Raw genomic sequence first — 17206 nt, 5'->3', positions numbered from 1 at the left:
CCCTGATAATTTATTGATCAGTTGGAGAGTTGTGAAACCATTAGTATTAAAGGAGCTATTAAGGGGCTTTATTTATTAAGGGGCAATAACTGTCATTGTGCTTGAATTAGGAGGGTAAAAGGAATATGAACCTAGCTAAGAATATGAAGTTTGAAAATGTGTGCTATAAGAAGAAATAGTGTCAAATTTTATTAATAAATTAAAAGACTGAATAGATTTTAAGATAGAAATGTAATGAATCTCGAATCAGTGGAGGCTTGCCTAAGTCTTGGACTATAAGACTGGTCAATAGATGTTTTTTTTTTTAATTCACCGGCTTGTGTATATACAGTGTGCAGGGACGAGTGGCTGTTACCCCCACTGCACTGTAATACACTCATTTTTTTATATTTTTTATGTAGTATATGTCAAGGTAGCACCTTCTTATCATCATAGTAGCCTCATAGTAAATTATTTGTTTTGTAAAATTTTCAGAGGGAGTCACACCCTGGAAAACTAGCCGCTGGTTGTAGTTATTTACTTCACTATACATTTAGTGTTACTCTTACTACACATTAATAATGATATGACAATATTTTAATATACAGCGCTCTCCTGATACCGTCTACCTCATACCGTCTCACTCATCTTGAAAGTCTAGAGCTCTCTCTCTCTCTCTCTTTCCATGTCACCGCAACAAAGAGCCCGGTTCAGGCAGAGTGCATTCAAACTAGCTTGGTAAATCATAAAACCTGCATAATCACGATTAGAGATGGACAGAAAAAAGACGAGGACACTAAAATGCACATAACAAATGCTGTGAGATTTACAAACCAATCGTCTCTCCTTTTAACGTGTAAAGCACTGTTTGGCCAGAAGCCCCTGTCTGAATGCCAACACGAGAGCGCAAGCAGATGCACCTGAGCTTGAGCATCGTTTGGATCCGTTGCCAAAAGTAAAAGCACATAGCTGTTATGTTATTTTTTTTAAGAAAAAAAACAACAACTTATGAATGTACAAGTTAAATATTATTGTTCATTTCCTAGCTATTAAAATTAGAGTGCGAAACCCTCCGGAAAATCATCGAGCAGCATTCTCACACTTTGCCTTGTAGTTAATTCAAATGCATGCTTTATTTTTCACTGGATGAACAGGTGAAAGCAGGTTATATCTGGGTATAGTTTCCTTGTATTTCTGTCTCTGTGGATTTGCACAGATGAGCCACCACGCAAAATGAATATCAATAGAGTAGGAGAGGCAGTGAGCACATAAGATGGCATTTAGCAGCGGAGAAAAAAATAAAGGCCTGTCAGCAAAATAGCCTGTATGGGAAGACTGACAAGCCGTGAGTGACACCGTGGCTAGGATTGCAGTCTCTTGGATCTTAATATGTGCTGCTGATTAACATTCAGGGGCACTCTTAACATATCATTACAGCGCTAAGAACTGCATGGGTAACACCATGCCTTAATAAATTGCTAAATCTAAGGAGACACACAGGCACCTTTTTAGCAGCTGGTGTGTACAGCTCTTTTCGTTTTCACACTTAGCGAGAGAACAAGAGAAAATCCTGCGAACAACAACTCAATCCCCAGTCTCCCCTAAGCACTATCTCTCTCAACTACTGTAAGCTCTTCAGTCCGAACCTCAGCCATGGACACTGAGGTAAAGTTTTTTTTGTTTTTGTTCTTTTTCAGCAACACACATATCAAATGCTTTTCATATTCTCAGATGTCAGACTAGGATTTCGGTAATACAACATACCCTTGATTTCATTGCATATGATGTTAAAGTCTCCACGCGCACAGGACCCGATTTATGCGTGATATAATATCTATACAGTGAAGCGGAGCTCACATTTGAATGAGTTAATAGGGTAACACTATACTGGTTGATATGTGAGCTAGTCATTTTCGGTTGTGACAGTCTAAAATTGATGGAGAGGCTTCATTTTAAACTCCCAGCTCCGGTTTAGTTATACATTTCTCTCTCTCTCTCTCTCTCTCTCTCTCTCTCTCTCTCTCTGTCTCTCTCTCTTCCGACGAACCTGGCTGGCTTGAGTGTAGAGCTAAAATGTTCTGTCTGTTTCCATCTTATCTGTCTAAATCCATCAGACGTCTGCAGATCAGAGATAGATGAGCAGCATACAGAGCACAGCCGCGATCATGGCAGTGCGATCACACAGAAGTGCATAACATAAGGACAGAAGTGGAGTCACAAACTTACGGATCACAGTACAGTATAGCACACAGCCCGATTCCGCTCTTTAAGCTATCTGATCAGCATTGCATTACCATGCCTACAAAGGAGACACACAGCATACTCACGCAGCTCAGCTCACCGAAATCCCAGAGACAGGCGAAGGAAAGGATCAGTCGCACTGCGCCGGCTTTTAATGGTTGAAGGCGAACTCTAGCGGTTAACAGTCTGCTGACCGACGTACTGAAACGTTTTCTCTCTCTCTCTCTCTCTCTCTCTCTCTCTCTCTCTCTCTCGCGCCCCCCCCCCCAAAAAAAGTAACACACCTCAATGCAATACCGTGACGACCCCATCCCCATAACCCCACATCCCCACCGATGCGCGTTCGCAGCCAAAATCCAAAAACCAAATTACGCACAAGTGCATGAAAATTGTTGCTAAGTTGTTTTTCATTTGAACACCACAATTATATTACAATTGTACTATAGTCACCACAAGTTTTTTCAGCATTTTGGTTATCACCTCCCAACCTCGTTCTCCCAAAAAAAAAACAATCATGTCCTGGAGAGGCGAGACTTGTTATTTGTTGCCAATACGATGATGCACGGGATGAACAGGTCATTAAGCTCTAGCATCACGAATGCTTTCGTTGTTGCGCGTGCCGATCGAGGCGCCGTGTTCGGGAACATCTGTGCTTGCAAATAGGCGACTTACCGGAGCGGTGGTGAGCGGAGAACCCGTTAAGTCTCTGAGAAGCTCGCTAGGTCACCATGAACCCCGATGTGGAGGCGGCGGGCTCCACAGTCTATGCAACTCTCTCTCTCTCTCTCTCTCTCTCTCTCTCTCTCTCTCTGTGTGTGTGTGTGTGTGTGTGTATGTGTGTATGTGTGTCTGTCTGAGCTCCGTTAAAAGACCGCGCGAGGGTTTGCAGGCTTGAGTCGCTGGTGTCGCGCGCTCTCACTGCGCACCTTTATGTATTCCTGAGATGAGGCGAGGCGAGCGCGAGGCAGGGTTTGTCCGTCACCGCGCGCGTTTCTGTGTGCCACAATATAGCACGGGTTAACCATTCCCAGCGCTTTCTTATTGACTTCGGAGTACTCTTTCACTGAGCCACAGGTCCACTTGGGGCCGAAGTAAAGCTCATAAGAAGATTGCGCGTGGCCGCGGGGCTATAAATGCTGCGGATTCATCAGAGGGTAATTGAAAATCCCTCGTTCGCTGCGTGGTTAGATCTCTCTGTCCATCCCGAAGAGAGAGGGGGGGGAACCCTAAACACATTAGGTGTTATGAAGGTTTTCCCTCACACAGGCCATTGAAATGTCTAGAAGCAGAAAATGAAAGCGATGAAACTTGCAATCTAACCTTATTATGAACAAGACTCTAGGTGTAAACAAGATTATAGCACAGGAGTGCACTCAGAGTGGCTTAGCACTCTACCTCACATATCACAAGCGGCATCTTACTCTTGGAGTGGTGTGGTCTTCTGTAACAAGAAAAGGATTCCGGTTTAAGTCCTGAGATATCTCAGGTTATTCCCCTGACAAACACAGAAACAATAACTATATATATTAAACATGTGATATGAGGCTTCTTAAAGATTCCCATATATCCTGTTTGCATTTGGGTGCCTACTGTAGGTTTATATTCAAGTGCTTTGAAAATGAAATTTGGTGATATATTCTGTTTTTATTAATATTGTTTATTGCAATCATATTGTTTAGTTTGTTTGTTTTCCATGACTTGAGGTTAGGTCAGTGATTTGTAAACAGTAAAGTTCCTTCTCTTTTTTTTTGACTAGTGAATTTTCATTATAGATTATATAAAAGACAATAACTTAATTAAAAGGTAGAATCTAAGATTCATGGCCACAAATTCCAGTTTCTTAGTATTTGGGTTATCCCCTTTTTTGTGCTTTAATGTCATTGTGATTGGAGCTGCATGGACTCCACAAGTTTACGAAACCTGATCATCCATTTTTTTAATCAAATCCATCAGAGTGTTGTCCGAACACATGCTTTAACAGAAGAGATTAGACATGAGGACAATGTGATCTTTGTACAAAGCATTTACATTTGCTTACATTTAAAGAGGAACCTGGAAATAGTGCGTAAATATATTAAATATTCATTTTCTTTAAACATTCTGTTTATTTTCTAGATTAAATGAACGACAAAATCAGTTGTGGCTTCAGATTTTTGGACCTCACTGTATTTGTATATTTAAAAAAAAAAAAAACTCTGCTCATACTGCATGCGCTAAATACTCTATGATAACACACTGGTGTGAAAAGAAGCACGAAATGAACTAGATACATCAGCATTGAGAGTATCCTGAGAGTGCTCTGAGCATCGCTTTCTGTTTGCACAACTGCACGCTTCAAGCATCTTCCACCTGTACTCCATCACAGTTACAGGTTGGTATACTTTTATAGGGGGTTGGGGTTGCTTTGGCAGTCATCCCTGTGCTGTCCTCATACACAATACACTTCTCTTCTCCTGGGCCTGATTTATGGTCGCTGTCGTTCCCCCTGTAATGCCGGCTGCGGCTGAGAGCCAGCGGCGAGGTGCAGCAGCCATTTCTGACAAGGAGGATACATGCGATGGAGTCTGTGCCACCATGCCACAGTGCCACCCTACCACCCAGCCCACAGTAGAGTGTGTGGGCACAGAGTGGGCACTGGCCCAGAGAACAGGACAGGGGTTCTGGAGCATTAGCCACAGGCAGCACTTTCTTCTTGATGATGTATGGCAGGAGGCATACTCAGGGCGCACTGGGCCTAAGTGCAGCAAATTTCCTAATTATAGTTGGCAGGCTGATGTGAAGTAGCCGGGTTAAAAACTTGCCATGAGTGTAATAAATGGCAATCATCCACACACTGATTTAAACTGTGGCTGATTTTTTGTTGGTGGTGTGCATTGTTTATTTCTTTTTTTGGATTGATTCTTCACTAAGTTCATACATTTATCACAGGATGCTCTCAGGATATTTAGGAGGATGTTGTTCAATTAAGCCATGCGTCCTTATCCTGGTCATGGCCAAGTCTGAAATATGAGAGTGCTTCAAAAACGCCACCATTTGGTAAATTAAAATGGCTACTTCATTGATTTTCTATTTTTCACTGACTCTGTTGCAGAACACTGTGAGATAGTTTTCTTATACTGGCAAATGGGGTTATTTAACAGTGACACTCAGACATAAATTAAGTAGCATGCAGCATGTCAAGGTATCAGAGACGTAGAATATTTCTGTTATTATTGTTCAGGGGGATTCTTTTTGCCTCATTTACAGTCTTTTATTTACATCTCGGCACTGCTCTGCTGCCCGCTTGCTTTTGTGATGAATCCATATCAGGAGGACACTCAATCATGTACACGGCTGTTGGCTGACACATGAACAGGGCAATTCAGGAGCGTGAAATGGCACTACCTCAGTGTTTATTGGGTAAAACAGGCACTTGTTTAACTTCAATAATGTTTGGGTTTATTTACTGAATTCTGTGTTAGCGATTAGTGTTGCTCCTTCTTGTAATTCTATGACTCTGTATATAATAAACTAAATATAGCTGAAATATCTATCTATCATTATTATTATTATTATTATTATTATTATTATTATTATTATTTTATTACTTTATTATTAATTTAATTATTATTTATTACTTTTTCCATGGTATTTTGACCAGAATTGGATTATAGAAATCCATGTTTAGAGGATTGTTGCTAAGCCCCGACATCCAAATTATATTCTAGGAATAGAAATTTCTTTGAAATGGTTTCATGTTGTAAATAACAGAATATTCTGCTTGTGCCTGGGTGTGAAAATGGCTTTGGGTGTGTATGGCTGGGATTGTACTGTATGTTATAGAAGAAAGCAGTAAATATTTCCTGAGAGTCTCTCTCTCTCTCTATTAATACATACATATACATACATACATATATATATATATATATATATATATTTATGGATTGTCATAAATATTTCATAAGCATCCCTTTGGATGTATGGAAATAGGTCAGCATTAGGGCAACAAGCATAACAGCAGTAAGTGTTAAGGGTGAGTATAAATAATTCTCTGAAGACATTTACGCATTGCACGATTTCATTACATAGGCAAAAAATTTAGTGACCTTAAAAAAAGAAATTGAAAGTAATTGAAAGAGTTAAGGCTTTTACTATCAGGCTTGTGCAGAGAGTTGGCAGTCAGAGCCACTGCACTGGCCTGTCAGAAATGCAGATGCAAAGCAAAAGCTTGAGTAACAAATCTGCCTCAAGCAAACGACAGAACAGACAAAGCGTTTGCACTCTAAATGAGCACATTTTTCACAAAACACGGGCGAAGCAAACTTTCCAAAGTGGTCTTTTGAGGTTTGAGTGATTCAATAATTTACATAAACACATGTTTGGTTGTGAGCAACGCCGGACTGGGTTCACCATCTGAGAGGCAGCAGTTCATTACGTAGGCGTTTCATTTGCATAGATTTGAATATGCAGGGACACTGTCTGGAGTGGGCGGAGACTGTGTTTCCGCTCAGAGGCTGATCCGCATCCATCTCCATGCTGAAGTGAAATTCAACACTACAATATGCAGCTTTCTGTGGCGTCGATATTGAAATGCGTTTAGACTCTTATTCTTCTGATATTTTAAGAATGGCTTTTTTGTGTGTTTTGCATCACTGTGTCAAAAAAAACCCCTCAGTACCTGAGTGGTAGATTTTAGCGTCTTTACTTCAGAGAGCTAGCTGTAAGAGTTCCAGCTCAGCAGGAATGAAAGACAACTGCCACTCATGGGTGCAGGTGCTGGAGCACACATACTCTGTCCTGGCTGTCTGGATAAACACACCACTGCTACTAAAAATATCTACAAAAGAACTCCAGCAGGGACGATGTGCCCCAAGCTTAGCCCTGGCTACTGAACGAAGCCCCTTTATCCCCATCCACAATGAACCTGAGTGAAAAGCCATGACATGCAGGCTTTCAACAGCAGGTGCCCCTTTCACTCGTCTGTAGGCCAGACCTAAAATGGACTCTCCCAGGACGTGCTGCCTTGCACCTGGCAAAATAAATAGAGAAGCGTGAGCTTTTGTGATGGATTAATTAGGAATAAATCAGACAAAAGCAGCACCATTAACCGACTGAGTTCTGTGCAAAGATCCTGACTACGATGTTGCTCGAGAGTTTGGTGTAAACATTTATTTTAAGCTTTTGGATTTCAATAGATTGAAAAACATTTCTGACTGTAAAATTAACTCATAGCTTCACAGTTGGCAGTTAGCAGTGAAAGATTATTTTGTAATGGTTATTTTGTTCTGATTTTTATTTCTTCAGTTTTCAAAGCAAAATGTGAGTTATACTATGTATAAACAGCCCACAGTTGGGAAACAACACTTTTAGTCCAGAATTGTGTTTTATTATCCTACATCAGTCAGAAGTCCAGAAGCTGGTTTGTGTCCATTTTCAGCGCCGTTTGGTCAAATTTCCTTCTCAGTAGTGCTCAATAGTCTTCTGCTGTTGCTGGGGTCGGTTTTACTCTCAGGTCTCAGTGAATCTGGGGTGTGGTAGCTTGGTGGTGAAGGTGCTAGACTACTGAGAGGAAGGCTGTGAGTTTGAATCCCAGGTCCATCAAGCCGCCACAGCTGGGCCCTTGAGCAAGGTCCTTAATCCTCAATTGAGATAAATTGTGAGTTACTCTGGATAAGGGGGTTTGCCAAATGCCATAACTGGAAGTAACCATTTGATGGCTTCAGCATAAAGAAATTTAAATTAACACTATAATGATTTCAGAAATTACACAGATGTTCTTAATTATAAGCTCCTGGTTACACAACTGCACTTGACTATATATAGTTAGATAAAGGAAGTGATTTATAATCACAAGCTCCAGTGTTACCTAGTTGAGTATGGGGTTCCATATTGGGTTTGGTTCCTCTCAAGATTTCTTCCTGGTATCGTCTCAGGGAGTCACCTCTGACTTGCTAATTAAATTTATAACTTTGTCATTTTTATTTATTTATTTTTTTCATTCCTGCAAAGCTGCTTTGTGACCCTGTCCATTATTCAAAGTGTTATAGAAATAAAATTAAACTCTGATATTTGTACATTTACTAGATTTTAAAAATGGGCAGAAATACAGATACAGATCTCTGAGTGTTCGTCGTTTCTACATTTCTACACAAGATGCAAAGAGCAAATTCTTCCAGATGTGCACTTGTAAGAACATGTTACTTGACCTCAGACTGATACACTTACTCGGGGCAGAAGCAAGGTAGTTATTTTCACAGCAGAAGTTGAACATGCATAATTTAACCTCGCTAAGTGCACAAGGGCCGAGTTTGCGTCTGTTGTTCGCTTGTTTCTCTCTCCATCAAGCATCAAGAATTGAGAAGGTACCGAAAATGCTCACATGGCTCTTTCTCTTGTGCTTCAACCCCACAGCGCATTCATTTTTAAAGTCGTAACCGTACGCCGAGGAAACGGGAGCCGCCCCAAGAACAAGGAAAGGTTCGGTCTTGATTGAGTGCGTGATGCTGGCTGCTTGCACTGCTGCTTTTGAGCCTTCTGTCAGCCTTGTCAACGATCTGCCGGCTGTCTCCTTTCACTCTAACGCCGTATAGAGAGACCGATGGTGTGCTTGTGATCGCTCCCGCTGTCTGGTCAGCGCTCGGTGCTATTGTGCACGGGACAATGGCGAATCAGGGGCTTCAAAAAAGGAGGAAAGACGTGTATGAAAGAAGGGAGGAGGCAGGGGGAATTCTGATCACACAATTGTGAAGACAGAATGCATGTGAATCATGCTACGATAGTATAAAGCATTCATTTTGCCAGGCTGACTGGCAAGAAGATCTGCTAAACCATCTGACAGACATCCTGCCTTCATTTATACAGTAAACATTCTTCTCACCTGTGTTTTAGCTCAGGAAGAGACACAGAGGAGTTGGCAAGCTGCAGCTAAAGAGCACCGAAGGGAAACATTTGAGCAGGTTCGATGCCCTGCATTAACATCATGTTATTGTGCTCTGGGTAGCATAATATCTTTAGTTGTTCATGAGATATTCACTTTGTTCAGCAAAGAAACATGAGGGAGAGTAAGGTACCCCAAACTGCAGGCACTGTGTGTATGAGTGTGTGGGTGGGTGGTTGTGTGTGTGTGTGTGTGTGTGTGTGTGTGTGGGTGGGTGGTTTGGGTATATGATGTGATCCAAGTAACAAAGCACAGGAGCAATAAATGTATCTCAACTGCATGCTAGCTTTGATCTTGAACGTTAATGTACACTTTTATGTTATTATGTATGTTATTCTGTAATGCCTGCAGGTAGGTAGGGAGAAAGAATGAGAGCGACAGAGAGAGAGAGAGAGAGAGAGAGAGAGCAGAAGAAGAAGGAGGAGGAGGTGGAGGAGGAGGACAGTTTTAAGTTCCACTCCAGCTCCAGCTCAGTGGTATCTCCTCTGTGCTGGGATGATTTTAAGCCCCTTCCCATCAGGATGCCCGCTAGTTTGCAGCTGTCTATATACAACCTGCCAGCATCCCACCCCCATCAACCTACCCCCCTCCTTCCCTTTCACTTTATTTTCCCCCAAAATCATCCACCCACCAACTCCACCATCCCCTGCTTCTCATTCTCCATCCTCAGCCATGAAACAGAACAGCTCCAGAACAGTATATGAGACGGCACAAGCTTGATGAGAGCAAACAGAGGCACAAACCGCCCACACATCAGCGTCAAAGTGATTCCTAGCTCACGATGCAGAGCCCAAACAACAGATTGAAAAGTGTTCGTTCGGGAGCGAACAAAAAAAAAAAAATCCCAGGTATCTAAAAGCTCATCTGCGTGTTTCCTTTCCTGCCAATTAGCTCCGCTCGAAATAGAGCCAAAGGAGGACACTCGAAGCAGCTACTTTTGGATTTTGTCCTGTTTCAGACTGGGTATTTTTATTTTATCCTGCTGCAGGAGGTGAATGTTTAAAGTACTGTTAATCCTTCTGAATGATGAAGTGTCTTAATTTAAATCCCAGATTTACTGTGCAATAATTGTTTTGGGCAGAAGGCTTTGCACTGGACTTGGGCTGGATTGATTCGTGCTGGCTTGATGACACCAAAATTGCGTTCTGCGGACCTTGAACGCTCAGCGCTTTAAATTGCAGAACTGCGCAGCCGAGTAACTTTGGCAGTTCAGTGGAGACTGAAATGACAGGTTTAGTTTCAGAACCGAGGCTCACGCTGAGCAGCTGGCTTATGCTCTCAATTTGCTGAGATCGTCGGCTTCTCTCGTCTACACCTATGGAGGTGGCTGTGTGACCGCTGGCAGCATAATGACAGCTCTCCAGCCAAGCTACCTGCACCATCCCCTTTCCCTTCACCCATGCACACAGTGTTTGAAATCCCAGAAAAGTGATGTACTTTTGTTTTCGGGGTGGTTAATTAACACACGGTGTTATGCTGACTGAGGCGGGAGTTTAATCAAGATTGGATGTGTCCATTAACCTCCTCCTAAGCAGATTAGCCTGACACGCTAACCAAGCTTCATTAAAGAACAAATTGATTCATGGGGGCCTGTTGGGTGCTGGGTTTTAAAAATAATTGTTTGCACTCATTTGGAAACTGTCAGCATGCTAATAGGTCAGTGCCATTATGTATGTGTTGAAATTAAAACTCTCCTCTGTGAATTCCCTCTCTGCAGATTTGTTTGGTGCTAAAAGCCTGAATGAATTAGAATGAATGAATGAATTAATTTAACACTTTTCCTTAATAAGGGCGCAAAGTCGCATTGTCTTATGAATTATAGCCAGGCGTAAAGCACACCTCCTATCATAAATTATTCCAGCATAATGCAAAAGGTTCTACTGGGAAGCCAGGATCTTATACAAATCACATATCTGCACTGTAAGTGAAAATAGAGCGTTTTCTCAGGAACGGCTATCGAGACGGCGTCTTATTAGCAGCCTTGCAAAAAGGAACAAGATTTTTTTTTGACATCCGCCCCATTAATGAGGAACTGTAGCGAAAAAATGACTGACGCTGACTTGAAGGGATGGAAGGTGTTTCATGACAGGCTTTCTCCTATCACATCTGGCCTGTCAGATTACAGAGCAGATGAAGTGGAGCTTGGTCAACTTCTAGCTACCAGCTCTCTCTCTCTCTCTCTCTCTCTCTCGCTCTCACTCTCTGATCTTTGTCTCCTCTTCCCTAAACTATCTGATCTCCAGAAAAGGAGTCAAACTTCTATCAAACTTTTTTTTTCTTTTCCTCTGCCATGGTGGCTAGATAGCACCGAGGCACATCATTACCGCTGAAACTGGCATTTCTCTGGTCTTGAACCACATCCGTCTAAAGAGATACGAAGCAGAACAAGCACTTCAGTAGTCACACACCAAGTCGTGCAGGAGCTTATCCCCAGCTGGGATTTTCACATCTTAAAACATATATCCAGTCTCCACAGGGATTCCTTAGCAGGTGGTGGTGATGTTCTTTGTTCCTGGCAGGAACGTTTTTTACGTCTCTTACGGCCAGACTGAGACGAGGAAGCGTGGCAAGCTCGAGTCTTTATCCACGTGCAAAATTCTACACTGTATACACTGCCGAAGCTGAAGCACTATCAGGGTGGAATATTCAGAGTTTATTCGCCTTCAGCTATTTTTAGTACAGAAATGTTTGGACATGTTCAGAGAGGAGACGGAGAAGGATTAGTCATGAGTTTGAAATACGATTTTAAGATTAAGGTTATTTTAGTTCTGTTCACAAATTCTATTAGATTTCAATTTTATTGGTCACATATACAATCATACACAGTACAACATGCAGTGAAATGTTTTTATGACTGTTTTATAAAAAAATATATAAATATATATAATCAAATAGAAAAGAAATAAAAAAAATAAAAATTTTAATAATAATTATAATAGACAAAAAAAATTAGATAAAAGATAGAGGGATGTATAAAAAAATCTATTTCAGTCTATTTTTAATCTATATATCTATATTTTTTAACTATTTTTGTTCTATTTTTGTGACACAGACACAGACAGTGCATGTAGTACTATGTAATGTTGTATATGTGACAAATGAAATAATAATGTCATTTCTTACGGTAATATTTTTAACCTTTGAATTATAATAAATGACCTCATATCTTATTAAATTAAATGATCTCAAATGTGATAGAACGGATCTAGTATTTCGTATTATAATAATACTATACCAAATATTAAATATATACATATTTCTAGACATTTCTATCCTACAAAACAGATCGTTTTGTTTGGAATAAATGCTTAAAATTAGAAAAATGATCTGCTTAAAGAAGTTTGAAATATATATTCTAATCATAGATTTTGTTTGGTGTTATCGTGTAAAAAGAAATACCAGATACAGTCGACAACATTCAAGATATTTTCCCTATTTTTCCACAGCGTGTTACTTCACTATGTCCCTGGTCCGCTGTCGTCTTTTCTGCAAATCGACTTTCCTTTCCTGCTTTTGTCACAGTACTGATATTCTGATTTGATCACCTTTTTTGAGTGCTCAACATCCCATAGCCGATTTGCAGAAAAGAGTCGCTGGTGCGACACAAAAGGAAGATGTTGTTGAGAATGTACCTGCTGTGAGATCAAATGATATATTTAGCATAACAGATGTTGGTGCCATTGCCTGAGGGACTCGTGTGCTGCGAACACGCTTCGTCACACGAGTGCATCTCTCCGCATTTCTTACTCAATCTTCATGCATGGAAACATGAACTCACTTAATAATACTACAGTCAGTAAATGCTTAGACTCGCAGACTCACTCGCAGCGTTCCTTGATAGAGTTAAGAAAGTGATGATATTTAAGAATTTCCAAAGCAAGATGTGCATGAGTGAAATGTAAACAAGAACAATGCTAACTCAGACTCATTAGCGAGAACGATTTGCTCTCCTGTTTTTTATTCCGGTATTTCTGAATTTCTGAATTTTTCTTTAAAAAAGGAAACCTACTCATTCATGCAATTATCTAATCACCAAATCCCATGGCAGCACTGCAGAGTATAAAATCATAAAATCATGCAGATGTGAGCCAGCAGCGTGGGGTAATGTTCACTGATCTTCCGGATGGTGCAATAAAGAAAAAACATCCAGTGAGCAACAATTATGTGGAAATAACAACTGGTGGTGAGTAGAAAAGCATCTCAGAATGCATAAACCTTGAAATGGATGAGCTATAACAGCAGAAAATCACATCAGGTTCCATTTATGTTAGCTAAGAACAGAAAGCTGAGGCTACAGTGGGCACAGACTCAGAAATACTGACAGGTGAAGACTGGAACACAGCCTGGTCTGATAAATCTGGGTTTCTACTGATGCTCAAAAATGGTAGAGGGTCAGAATTTGGCACCAAAGTCATGAATCCATGGACCAACCTGCCTTGTGTCAACAGTTCATGCTGGTGGAGGTGGTGTAATGATGTGAGGAATGTTTTCCTTGGGAACATTGATACAAATCATTGGCTTGAATGCCACAGACTTTGATATTTAAGTATTGCTGTTCATTATGTGCATCCCTTCATGACCACAATTTACCATCTTCTAATGACCACTTCAGCATGATAATGCAGCATGTGACAAAGCAGAGGTCATCTCAATGTTCTTCAGTGGACTTCACCAGTCACCAGATCTTTGCGATGTGGTAGAACAGGAGATTTGAAACATAAAAGTGGTGTGATGCAATCATATCCTCATGAACCAGCATTTCACAGGACCATTTCCAACATCTTGAAGAATCCATGTTACAAAGAATTACAAGCTTACAAGAACCCTCTTTGTTTATTTTTGTACAATCCACTTATTTTTGCACCGTATGTACTGTATAATATACAGAATGTATACTGGTCTGCGCTATTTTGTGTATCTGTCCTGTACTGTTTTGTTTTGTCTGTTTGCACTGTCTTTTGTCTTGCGCTGTTTGCACTAGGTTGCACACGATGCACTTTATGTGGCTAGGACAATTTATTTTAAATCCTTAGTTCTGTGTTGTTTTATGTAGCTCTGTGTTGTTTTTATGTAGCACCAGGCTCCTGGAGAAACGTTGCTTCATTGCACTGTGTACTTTGTCAGCTATGGTTGAAATGACAATAAAAGCATTTTGACTTCATTTGAATTAAGGCTCTTCTGAGAGCAAAAGGAGTCTGTACATAGTGTTAGTATAGTACTCATGAATGTGTCCACTGAGTGTATATGTTCTCCATGCTTGATCAGTTTCTGAGGATGTCTGAAGATATAATGTTCTCCAAAGGAGCAACTTTGCCACTGTCATAACATTTTACCGTAAATCAACTCATTCCTCATAGACCACATGACTTGACGTTCTCTGGCTGTGTCCTTTGGTTTAAGCTGCACCGTATGAAAGCTGCCAGCCATCTGCAAGAGCATTTCAGTGAGAAAACCGGTCTGACACGGCATGCACCCGCCTAGAGAGATTATGCCCTACTCCTTGTAAGAGGGCCAAGATGTCCTACACCACATATAAAGGGCAAAACCACTGTGATTAGTGATGTCAGGGAGACCCTAGGGCTCTTTTCTCTGTTGTCGATAAATTGTTAAGATCTGCGAACAGCTTTCCTCTAACTGTTTTTTCAGAATGCTGCCACATCCCATCAACAGACATTTATCTCCGCTTAAAATGCCAAAGAAAGTACGCTTGAATGCTATCAGGGAAAAAAAAAAGGTTCCTTAGGGGTTCTTTGGAAACTGATGGGTTCTTAGGCATCTGAACTGTTTTGTTAAAAGAACTTTTAAGGGTTTGTTCAGTGAAAGGGTCATCATCTGCCAGACTGCATTCTGAACACGAACTCAGATAAACATATGATAACAAGCTGTCTATATCTCAGTGATTCCAGTTTTGTAAACATGACCCAGCGTTGCCTCTAGAGCAGATACTCTGCTGAGGTTTGTCTACATACTTTTATGTCAAAGATTTAGCGGAAGGCAGATCATCGGACCAGAGACTAGTCTCAGAGCCAGACACATTAGTTCAGAAGGGGGCGAGTCTTCACTGATTTTTTTATTTTATTTACCCTCTCTGCTTTGCAAATAGACCATGGCTTGTTTTTGTTGTCTACAGCCAAATGACAGAGATTTAGGTATTTATTCTCCGCCCATCAAATACTAATTCAAATCCAAGTCAACAGAGGTAACTTGAAGCAAAACAAAACATACCCACTATAACCTGTTCATCAATGGCTGAGCATCAGAAAGTAGCTCTCTTCTCTATTCATTCAAGTTTGCTGCTTATGCAGACCTTGGAAAGAAAACAATTATTAGAAATGTTAATATGTGAATAGCAAACTAGCATACCAAACTTCAGAGCTACAACCCATTACCTCAGTCCTTGCCTCCTTCTTTAGTCTGGGCTTCACCGTAATGACCTAAAACATAAAAGAAATATTTGATATTTAATATTTTTTTATATTTCTTTTCTATATCTTAAACTTACTTAGCAAATGATTTGAGTGTGCCCTAGCCACCCAGATAATAGAACACATTATCTCCAGTGACTTGGGAAAGAAAGTTTACAGAAATTTCTTGACCGTAACAGTATATAAATATAATATTTACTTAATATATGAACTAGTGATGAGTTAAGGTATATATAATCAGGAACTAATGAAGAGAACTTCGTGACGTGAGTCTGGTGAGTTCGTGCGTGAATAAATAAAGACCTCCTTAAGTATGCTTGATAGTTGATGTACTAAGAAAGAATATAAATGAAACATGCATCATTCAATTGTTTCTAGGCAGTAATTTATCATACACAGCTGCGCACACAAAAATGATTGGATGGTACTGGAATAATTTCCTGATTTACATTGATCCTCCTTATCGAACATAGAAAGATGCACTGCTGCTTTACACAAAGGGTGAAGTTAATACAGTAACATTTCTTCATTAAACAGAGGCTATTATCTATTAACATTAAAAACCAGAGCTCTATAAGGATATAAAGTAGATAAAGTATGTTTGATGTAGTTTACTCCTACATTTAAATTAATACATTAACTAACAAACAAAATGTACTTAAAATACTTGTTATTCATTCACACATGAATGCATCAGACTCCTGTCATAGTTAAGGTTCATTAGTTTGTGATTAGTACATGCTTTAACACATGATTAGTTTATATTTGAGAAAGGATTATGTTTAATTCGGGTATTAGTACAGGATTATTCATGGACTGTTATTGTAATGTGATAAAATCATCCTTAATACCAAAACTTCACCCAGATTTTCCTGACCCCTTATTCATTCTGCTGGAACTTAATGCAGCCTATTAGACAGTGTGGCACTAAATACTACTCAAAAAATGAGTATTTACAGTCATTATACTCATTTGGTTCATATCTTATGCCACAGACAGACAGCAATTTGTTTCCTCTGCTAGTTGTAGGTCTGACTTGTCTCGCCTCTAGCTCCAGTGATTATACACACAATTAAATCCACAATAAACCGTCACACGGTCTGTAGGTAATACAAATGTCTTTTGGTTGTATGTCATGCTCAAAGACCGTTCAAAATAGTCAGGACTTATTAGTGATGAACGTTGAAATATACAGTACGCGTTCATTTGCATGCTGCTTTTGTATTTTTGTACACTGTGTGTGTTTAATGTGTCTATGTACAGCATCCTTGGATAGAAACGATTCTTATTAGTAAGAGTCTCTACTTATTTAGTGGCAACAGTTATTATTGTGTCATGATGCGCTTGATCCAAACAAACAGCTTTGATGAACAGACAAAAATAATCTATATTCTGTGACAGAGTTTACCTGGGGTCAGGTATGACTCAGAGAAAAGGGGACATTCTTGCCAGTCTTTATATACAGAGCTAAAAATAAGCAAAAAGCTTACTAATGGATGGACGTCTTTGGACAAGACAAATCTTTTAACGTTTTATAAAAGCACCAAAGGAAGTTGCAGCTGAGCTCAGAATTGTAAGCCAGTGTGACGTCCACCATATAAAGGAATTCATGCATTATAGGAAGGAAAAATCTGTTCAGTCATGG

At 40.1% G+C, this 17206-nt stretch overlaps 1 protein-coding gene across 4 annotated transcripts in view; it reads right to left on the bottom strand.

Annotated features, from left to right (window-relative positions):
• elfn1a (extracellular leucine-rich repeat and fibronectin type III domain containing 1a) overlaps positions 1 to 3287 on the bottom strand; it is a 78365-nt gene extending 75078 nt beyond the window's left edge. For 2 of the 4 annotated variants that reach the window (XM_058377251.1, XM_058377253.1), the window contains exon 1: positions 2893 to 3287. The gene's annotated coding sequence lies outside the window, so the exon portion shown is untranslated. Of the gene's footprint in view, positions 1 to 2306; positions 2447 to 2892 lie in introns of those variants that run through there. The other 2 variants (XM_058377250.1, XM_058377252.1) reach the window with 1 other exon arrangement.
• Positions 3288 to 17206: the final 13919 nt, after the last annotated feature.

This window comes from Hemibagrus wyckioides, linkage group LG24, assembly GCF_019097595.1.
Source record: "Hemibagrus wyckioides isolate EC202008001 linkage group LG24, SWU_Hwy_1.0, whole genome shotgun sequence".
Classification (NCBI taxonomy): domain Eukaryota; kingdom Metazoa; phylum Chordata; class Actinopteri; order Siluriformes; family Bagridae; genus Hemibagrus; species Hemibagrus wyckioides.
Note: the sequence above shows the minus strand (reverse complement) of the source record. Positions and strands in the feature narration are given on the sequence as shown.